At 58.1% G+C, this 8,999-nt stretch overlaps 2 long non-coding RNA genes across 2 annotated transcripts; both read right to left on the bottom strand.

The window, feature by feature from the left end:
- Positions 1-1,672: 1,672 nt before the first annotated feature.
- LOC128901558 (uncharacterized) lies at positions 1,673-2,551 on the bottom strand. Its single transcript, XR_008463483.1, has 3 exons — positions 2,445-2,551; positions 1,922-1,960; positions 1,673-1,746 (listed from the first exon to the last, which is right to left on the bottom strand). It is a non-coding gene; the product is annotated as an uncharacterized LOC128901558 (long non-coding RNA).
- Positions 2,552-7,218: 4,667 nt separating this feature from the next.
- On the bottom strand, positions 7,219-8,525 carry LOC128901559 (uncharacterized). Its single transcript, XR_008463484.1, has 3 exons — positions 8,391-8,525; positions 7,913-7,951; positions 7,219-7,827 (listed from the first exon to the last, which is right to left on the bottom strand). It is a non-coding gene; the product is annotated as an uncharacterized LOC128901559 (long non-coding RNA).
- Positions 8,526-8,999: the final 474 nt, after the last annotated feature.

Genomic DNA, 8,999 nt, shown 5'->3' with positions numbered 1-8,999 from the left:
ACCGTGCAAGAACTGTATTGCCAGGATGAGCAGAATTTAAGTCAGCCTGGAAGGAAGGGTCACAAGGAAGGCAGGCAGTGATGCAGGGATGTACGGGCCAACCTTAGTGTTGGTGTGGCTGCAAACGCCTGCATCCTGCTCCCCTCCTGCCTCAGCATCATGGAAACTGGAGACTGGTGGTGCCGTATGTAATCCAGAGCCATACTCCCTGGCACCCCACCAGCCGGGAGTAAAACAGCTCTCCCAGCATGCTTCCAAAAATTCCCTCCAAGACAGAGGAGCAACATCAAGTGACAGCTTCTGAACAATTCCTTTATAATTCACCTCCCACAAATGCTCTGCCAACACACGTGACTCTGCCCTGGTCACTGCAACGAGATGCCCAGTGACCCAGAAACAGGCCTTGGCTACTGGCACCACCCCAGGTAATGGGAAGTGTTGGAGTGATCCAACACCTTAACAGCATCACTCCCTGAGGCTGGAACCATCCAAACATCCCTCCGTGTATTTCCGTGCTGCAGGGATGGACCTGGCAATGGAGACGTTGGTATCTGTGAGCAGGAGGGGCATCGGTGGGTGTTAAATGCACCTGGAAGGGTGTGAGATTCCAGAGTCCTTCATCAGAGGAGAGAGCAGGGGCTGAGCAAAAGAGAGCAGAGCGATCACCTCACTCGTGACACGGGGACAGCAGGGAGCCCAGGGAAGTGAGGGCATCAGATGACAGTGGGGAGAGGGACGTCTCCAGAGTGGCCAGTCCCAGTGGCCGAGTGGCTGCATCTCTCCAGGATGAGGGTGATGATGGGGGCAGAAACCAGGAGGAGCAGAGTGAGGGCAGAGCGCAGGATCCAGATCCAGAGGGGTATGGCTGGCCCTGGAAGAGAAGAGGCTCACGGCATCTACAAGTACTGTCCAGGAGGAAGGAGATGCCTGAGAAGTGCTCACAGGGAATCACTCACCTCCGTGTGGGAGCCCTGTTCCTGGTGAGGGGCTGCTGCCTGTCAGAGAAATGCAGACCTTGTGAGTCTCACTGTCCTGCACTGGGACCATCCCAGACACCGAGCAGAAACCCCAGCTCATGTCTCGCTTCATTGGCCTCCTGAGGAACCTCGCGGCTCATGTAAGTCTGCCCAGTTTCCCTGATGTCAGCTTCTAAAGGTAGAAGGAGACCTTGGAGCATCCCTGGCACAGCCCAGACTCCTTCATGAGCCCTGGCCCTTGCTTTCTGAACCCGGGCACTGCTGAGTCCCATGTCTGCAGCAGAGGTGTGGGAGGAAGGTATAAGGGGACCCGCTCAGAGAGGATCTCTCTCTCGAGCATCCATCAGTGGAGATGGGAAACTCAGTCCGGGGAAGCGTACCAGGGCCATGCCCTGCCTGTCCCAGAAGAGAGCTTGCCCCCAAATGGTGGCAAGTGCCCTGTCCCTTCTGCTCACACGGCCGTGCTGTGTCTCACCTGTGACAGCCAGGTGCTGGGAGGCACTGAGGGCAGAGCTCCTCACCCGGTTGTTCTCGTTCCTGTGCTGGTACCCACACGAGTACATCCCCGCGCTGTTCCAGGTGACGTTCAGAATCACAGAGTAGCTCAGCTGCCCCCATTGGGCTTTCAGGCTGAACTCCTCCACCCCATCCTTGCATAAGACGATTCGGGTAGTAGGAGATTGCCCGACAATGGAGCAGCGAAGCAAAACCCGTTCTCCCTCCTGAGCATTGGAGGTGTTCAAGAAGAGATCGGGAGGTGGGAGGTCACCTGGAGAGATGGCACAGGGATGCCACAGGCTAGTGTTACGTTTGTGGGGACTGCAAAATGCAGTGGAAGAGACTCGGCTCCAGGGGTGCAGACCTGAGGAATCAACCCCCTCTCCCTTCCCGTCTCCACTCCTTCACCACTCCTTTTTGGGACCCATCCCTGTGCTCATCCTCACCTGGGGAGCTGCAGATGTCCTGGGCGGTCGCACAGGCACCTGCAGCATGATGAAGAGAGGGGTTTGGTTAGAGGGACAGTGACAGGAATAACCCATGTGCCCCTGTCCTGGTTCCCCCCTGCGGAGTCCTTGTTGGGTGAGCACCTTCCCACCCATGCACCTCCACATGGCATCTTCTCAGTCTCCTGGCTTACAGTCACTGCTAGGCCATTTTGGTTGGTTTTGTTGCAACAGGTAGGTGACCCTGCCTCCCTAAGGCTCTCCAGCATCTGCCCAGTCCCACACTGTGACCCACACGTCCTTAGAGATGTTGGAGAAATATGCCCTCTGCTCGGAGCTGCACCGTGGCTGGAGGAAGCAATCGTCTTCCTCCCCTCATCCAAGCAATTCTGCCCCTCATTGCTGCCCGGCTGCTCCGCGCACCCTGTCCCCATCCTCCCCGCTGCCCAGGACGTGCCCTCTCCTGCCCCGCTCAGCACCCCTCCCGGCCTCAGCCCCAAGGCAGAGAGATGCCCCGACTCACCCAGCAGCAGCAGCAGGAAGGCAGGGCCAGAAGGAGACAGCCTGGCACGTCCCACCTGCCCCACCATCTTTGGGGCGCTGCGGCAACAGCCTCTGCTCGAAGCGTCTGCTTTCCTCTCAGCTGGGGACAGCCCTTCAAGAGCTGCCTGGCCTGGGGCTTGCAGAGCCCCTGGGGCCACTCCTGCTGCATTTCCGTGGCCAGCAGGGCCTTTCCCACAGCGAGAGGCTGTGACGAGCGGGGGCCCTTCCTCAGCAGGGGGCTGCGCCTGCAGAGTCCCCGCTTTCATTTCCCTGCGCTCAGACGCGGGAGCACGAGCCGTGTTTGCCTGTCCCTCGGGGGCAGCGTCCTCCCTGCAGAGCCCTCCTGCCCCTCGTCCCCCACCCTGCTTTGCATCGTTGGGGCCAGAGCTACCCCAGCTGCTCATGCTCTGGGCTGTGCCCCATAGCTGGACTTGCCCAGCTCCTCATGGGACCAGCAAACGGCATCACCGTAACTCAAACCCTTTTGGATCTCAGTCCAGTGAATGGAGTCATTGTTGTGTGAGGTGTGTGAGGCTCCATGGGGGGAACGTTGAGCCTGGGGGGCATGTTGGGGACTGCTGATGTTGAGCCCATCCTCGTTTGCCTGGAGCCAGAAAACCCTCACTCCTTTGTCCTGGGAGAGGTTTTCAACCCACTTTCCCTGCCCAACAGATGGGTGCGTGTGGGGTGCAGAGAGCCAGGCACAGCCACCCCTTGGACCTGAGCATGGGATGAGGGGCTCAGCCATCCTCAGGTGGACACTTTTGCAGGACACATCTGATGGGATGACGCCATCAGGGAGGGAAATTTCAGATCACTTGGCACAGGGGATGGCAGTTCACTCCCATGACTTCTGGCCCCACAAGTCATGAGGAAAGCAGCTCCCCAATTCTTTCAGAGGCTTCACATAAAGACAGAGAAGAAACAGCAGCTTCCCACTTCTGAACAAATGCTTTCTATTGCGCCTCCCACAGACTTTGGCCGACCAAGGTGCCTCTGCATGGGGCATCATAACCAGTCAGCCACTGCGCCGTGACCTAGCCTTAGCTACCATCACAACATGGCTGATGGGAACTCGTGGAGGGGTGCAGGACCTGGAGACCATACACCTGGAGACCATGGAACAGCCCTTGGCAGCTGGCACTACCCCGGTTTACGGGAAATGAGGGCATCAGAGGGCAATGGGGATGGGGATGTCTCCAGGATGCCTGGCTCCACTGCCTCAGTGGCTCCATCTCTCCAGGATGAAGGTGATGATGGGGCAGATGCCAGGAGGAGCAGGCTGAGGGCAGAGCACAGGATCCTGACCCCGAGGGGCATGGCTGGCCCTGGAAGAGAGGAGGGAGGGTCCCAACATGGACAAGATATGTCCAGGAAGAAGGAGATACCGGGAAGGTCTCGTGAGCAATGACTGACCTCTGTGTGGGAGCACAGTCTTGGGTGAGGGGCTGCTGCCTCTCAGAGAGATGCAGACCTTGTGAGTCTCACTGTCCTGCACTGGGACCATCCCAGACACCAAGTAGAGACCCCCAGCTCATGTCTACCTTTTTTGGACTCCCGGGGAACCACCCAGCTCCTACAAATGTCCAGAGATTCCCTGACGTTGGCTTGTCAAGGTGGAGCCCCAGGCTCCCCCAGCAGCCCCTGCCCTGGCTTTGTGTTCCTGGGCACTGCCAAGACGGATGTCAGGATAAGAGGTGCATGTTGGAGGGGAGGGAGAGCTCTGGGAGGGGATCTGTCTCTAGAGCATCCCTCGGTGGAGAAGGGACGCTCAGGTGGAGGAAGTACGCCAGTGCCTGCCCTTCCTTCTCTGGCACCCAGCTCTGTCCCCAGCAGAGACACTTTATGGCAAGTGCCCTGTCCTTCTGCCCACATCATCGTGCCATGTCTCACCTGTGACAGCCAGGTGCCGGGGAGCACTGAGGGCAGAGCTCCTCACCCAGTTGCTCTCGTTCCTCCGCTAGCACCCACACGCTTAGGTTCTGCACTCCCTAGGGTGATGTTCAGAAGCACGAAGCAGCTCAGCTGCCCCTCTTGGGCTTTCAAGCTGTACCTGGGGCTTCATCCTTCACCTCCTCAGTCTCCTTGACACCTGCCTAAGCCTGTTAGTATGTTATGGACCTGGGAACAAGGAGGGCAGCAGAGCAACAGCATCTCCAAGTAGAATTTTGGCAGGTGAAGCCATTGGAGAGCAGGCGTGACGGCCCATCCAAGTAGGTGGAGTAGGACTGTGGTGGCCAACTGTGTGTCTGCATGGAGGAGGGAGGGAGGGATTTTGCCACCAGAACAGACTGTCTTGGCCCATGGAGATGAACAGCCTCTGTTAAGCCACAAGGAAACGCGATGTAACAGGCTTTTAGCTGTGCATTGCACATGGGCACGTGTGTCTTCCTAGGACAACAGAGATGGAAATCTGGGAGGCGTCTTCCAATTGAGATGGGTCAGGAAGGAAACATGAGTGCAGGAGGACGCTCATGTCTTTCTAGGGATCTTCAGTATCCCAGACTCTCAGGACTTCCTCATAGAGGACAGTGAATCCCACCGTGGAGGATGGACTCAGCCAAGCTCAGCACCATCTCAGCTCAGCCCAGACACTGCTCCTCACTGCAGCTGCTGAGCCTCGAGTCACCTTGCTCTAAAAAAAGCCCTCCCTTTCCCACATCAGCTCTCTCAGCAGCGAGGTATTCGCCTCCTGCTCGCTCTGCAGCCTCAGACTGCTTGGCCACACCACTCCTCTGAGCACAGCAGTGGCTTTTCTATTTTAGTACACCCGAGGAGGCTTTGGAGTGACAGCACCCAAATTACGGCATCTCAAGCTCTAAGCCCGTGTGGACAGCTTGCGCGCATGAGATGCAGGTGAAGGTGGCTGCATCGCTCAGCCGTACCATCCCGTTTGGCTGCTCTGCTGGTGAGGGATGGCTCAGCAGGATTTGTTGTGCCTGGAGACCTCCCTGCCCTACACCAGCACCCCGGGACCTTTGCTGAAGCCTTGCATGTGACAGCTCTGCTGGGACTGATGTTCCCTGGGGCTTTAGATCTGTGGAAGAGCTCTGTCCTTGCTCTCATCCCCCTGTTCCCTGTTGTTTTTGAATAGCAGTGCTGCTATGGCATCTGGCCAGACATAACCATAGAGCTTTTCTCGTGGGCAAGGTTTTGCTCCTCTGAGTCCTTCTGCTACCCAGAAGTACCTCCAAGATGAAGGCTGGAGGCATCACCTCCAGCCCTGCCTCCACCCTCCTTCCCCCTTTCCGTGAGGGAAGACGGGCTGCCTTGTGCTTCCCAGACAAGGTGCTGCCCTCCTGCCTGCACCCCAACCCCTCTCCTGAACTCCCTGGTGCACACCAAGGGCACTTAGAGTTTCACAGTGGAGAGCAAGTTGGCTGCCCGGCCAGTGCTGGGAGGCCTCTGTGAGAGAAACTTGAGACAAGGACTCTGGTCACTGAAGTGAGACACAGAAGGGTTTGAGTCAGGGTGATGTTGTTTGACATCCAGCTATGGGGCACAGCCCAGAGCATGAGCAGCTGGGGTAGCTCTGGCCCCAACGATGCAAAGCAGGGTGGGGGATGAGGGGCAGGAGGGCTTTGCAGGGAGGACGCTGCCCCCGAGGGACAGGCAAACACGGCTCGTGCTCCCGTGTCTGAGCGCAGGGAAATGAAAGCGGGGACTCTGCAGGCGCAGCCCCCTGCTGAGGCAGGGCCCCCGCTCGTCACAGCCTCTCGCTGTGGGAAAGGCCCTGCTGGCCACGAAAATGCAGCAGGAGTGGCCCCAGGGGCTCTGCAAGCCCCGGGCCAGGCAGCTCTTGAAGGGCTGTCCCCAGCTGAGAGGAAAGCAGACGCTTCGAGGAGAGGCTGTTGCCAGAGCGCCCCAAAGATGGTGGGGCAGGTGGGACGTGCCAGGCTGTCTCCTTCTGGGGGTACTGGTGGATGAGAAGCTGGACATTAGCAAACAATGTGCCCTTGCAGCCCAGAAGACCAATTGCATCCTGGGCTGCATCAAAAGAACCATGGCCAGCAGATCAAGAGAGGGGATTCTCCCCCTCTACTCTGCTCTCGTGAGACCCCACCTGGAGTACTGTCTCCAGCTCTGGAGCCCTCAGGACAAGAAGGACATGGACCTGTTGGAGCGGGTCCAGAGGAGGGCCACAAAGATGATCTGAGAGCTGGAGCACCTCTCCTATGAAGACAGGCTGAAAGAGCTGGGGTTGTTCAGCCTGGAGAAGAGAAGGCTCCGAGGAGACCTTAGGGCTGAAAGGGGCCTACAGGAAAGCTGGGGAGGGACTGTTTGCAAGGGCATGTAGCGATAGGACGAGGGGCAATGGTTTAAACTAGAGCAGGGCAGGTTTAGATTAGACATTAGGAAAAAGTTCTTTACAATGAGGGTGGTGAGACGCTGGCCCAGGTTGCCCAGAGAGGTGGTGGAGGCCCCATCCCTGGAGACATTCAAGGCCAGGCTGGATGAGGCTCTGAGCAACCTGATCTAGTTGTGGATGTCCCTGCTTACTGCAGGGGGGTTGGACTAGATAGCCTTTAGAGGTCCCTTCCACCCCAACGCATTCTATGGCTCTATGATTCGATGATTCTATGATCAGTGGGCGTAGGGGGTGGCAGCTCCCTCTCAGGACTCGTGCCCCACCAGCCAGGATTAAAGCAGTTGTCCCAGCGCCCTTCTGAGAATTCATACAGAGACAGAGCAGCAACACCAAGCGACAGCTTCTGAACAAATCCTTTATAATTCACCTCCCACAAACCCTCTGCCAACACACGTGCCTCTGCCCTGGTCACTGCAATGAGATGCCCAATGACCCGGGAATCGTCCTTGGCTGCCCACACCACCTCAGGTAAAGGGAAATGTTGAGGAGATGCAGGACCTTGACAGCATCAAGCTCTGAGGCTGGAGCCATCCAACCATCCCTCCATGTGCTTCCTTTCCACAGGGATGGACCTGGCAGCGGAGACATTGGTGTCTGTGAGCAGGAGGGGCATCTGTGGGTGTTAAACGCAGCTGGAAGAGTGTGAGATTCCAGGGTCCTTGATCAGAGGAGAGAGCAGGGGCTGAGCAAAAGAGAGCAGAGCGATGGGAGCACGTCCCTTGGGCATGAGACCCTCAGTGACCAGACCCAAACTGGAAGCCTGGGGGTGGTAGAAGGTAGAAGTCCCACGTCACACATGACATGGGGACAGCAGGGAGCCCAGGGAAGTGAGGGCATCAGATGACAGTGGGGAGAGGGACGTCTCCAGAGTGGCCAGTCCCAGTGGCCGAGTGGCTGCATCTCTCCAGGATGAGGGTGATGATGGGGGCAGAAACCAGGAGGAGCAGAGTGAGGGCAGAGCGCAGGATCCAGATCCAGAGGGGTATGGCTGGCCCTGGAAGAGAAGAGGCTCACGGCATCTACAAGTACTGTCCAGGAGGAAGGAGATGCCTGAGAAGTGCTCACAGGGAATCACTCACCTCCGTGTGGGAGCCCTGTTCCTGGTGAGGGGCTGCTGCCTGTCAGAGAAATGCAGACCTTGTGAGTCTCACTGTCCTGCACTGGGACCATCCCAGACACCGAGCAGAAACCCCAGCTCATGTCTGGCTTCATCAGGCTCCTGGGGAACCACCCAGCTCATGCAACTCTCCCCGGTTTCCCTGATGTCAGCTCATAGAGTTACATGGGAGACCTTGGAGCATCCCTGGCGCATCCCAGGCTCTTCCAGCAGCCCCAGCCCTGGCTTTCTGATCCTGGGCACTGCCAAGTCCCATGTCTGCAGCAGAAGTGTGAGATGGAGAGAGACGGAGACCCCCTGGGAAGGGATATCACTCTAGAGACATCTATCAGTGGAGGCAACACAGTAAGAAGAGGAAAGGCCACCAGTGCCATGCCCTGCCTGTCCCAGAACGGAGCACAGCTCATCAGCAGTGCCCACACCACTGTGCTGTGTCTCACCTGGGACAGCCAGGTGCCGGGGAGCGCTGAGGGCAGAGCTCCTCACCCAGTTGCTCTCGTTCCTGTGCTGGTACCCACACGCGTACGTCCCTGCGCTGCCCAGGGTGACATTCAGCAGCACAAAGTAGCTCAGCTGCCCCTGTTGGACTTTCAGGCTGTACTCCTCCACCCCATCCTTGCAGAAGACAATTCGGGTAGCAGGGGAACCGGTCAGGATGAAGCACCCAGCCAGAACCATGTCGCCAGGATGAGCGTGTGATAAATCCAGGCTCAGATGAGGAGCCGGGAGGTCACCTGGAAGGCAGGCAGGGATGCAGGGATGCTGTGGGCCAGTGTTCCTCAATGTGGGGCTGCAAAACTCCCTGGCTCAGAGAGGGAAGAGTCTCTGCTCCAAGGGCTTGTAGCCAGGACACAAAACCCGCTCCTCACCCCCTTCACACCTCCATTTCTGAACCCCTCCCTGTGCTCACCATCACCAGGGGAGCTGCAGATGTCCTGGGCGGTCACGCTGGCACCTGCACCGTGGGGCAGAGAGGGGGGTGGTTAGAGGGGCAGTGACCCGGCTCATCCAGATGACCGTGCCCCCATCCCCACTGCTGAGCTCTTGCC

This window comes from Rissa tridactyla, chromosome 26 (assembly GCF_028500815.1).
Source record: "Rissa tridactyla isolate bRisTri1 chromosome 26, bRisTri1.patW.cur.20221130, whole genome shotgun sequence".
Taxonomy (NCBI): domain Eukaryota; kingdom Metazoa; phylum Chordata; class Aves; order Charadriiformes; family Laridae; genus Rissa; species Rissa tridactyla.
This window is presented reverse-complemented; position numbering and strand designations above follow the sequence as displayed.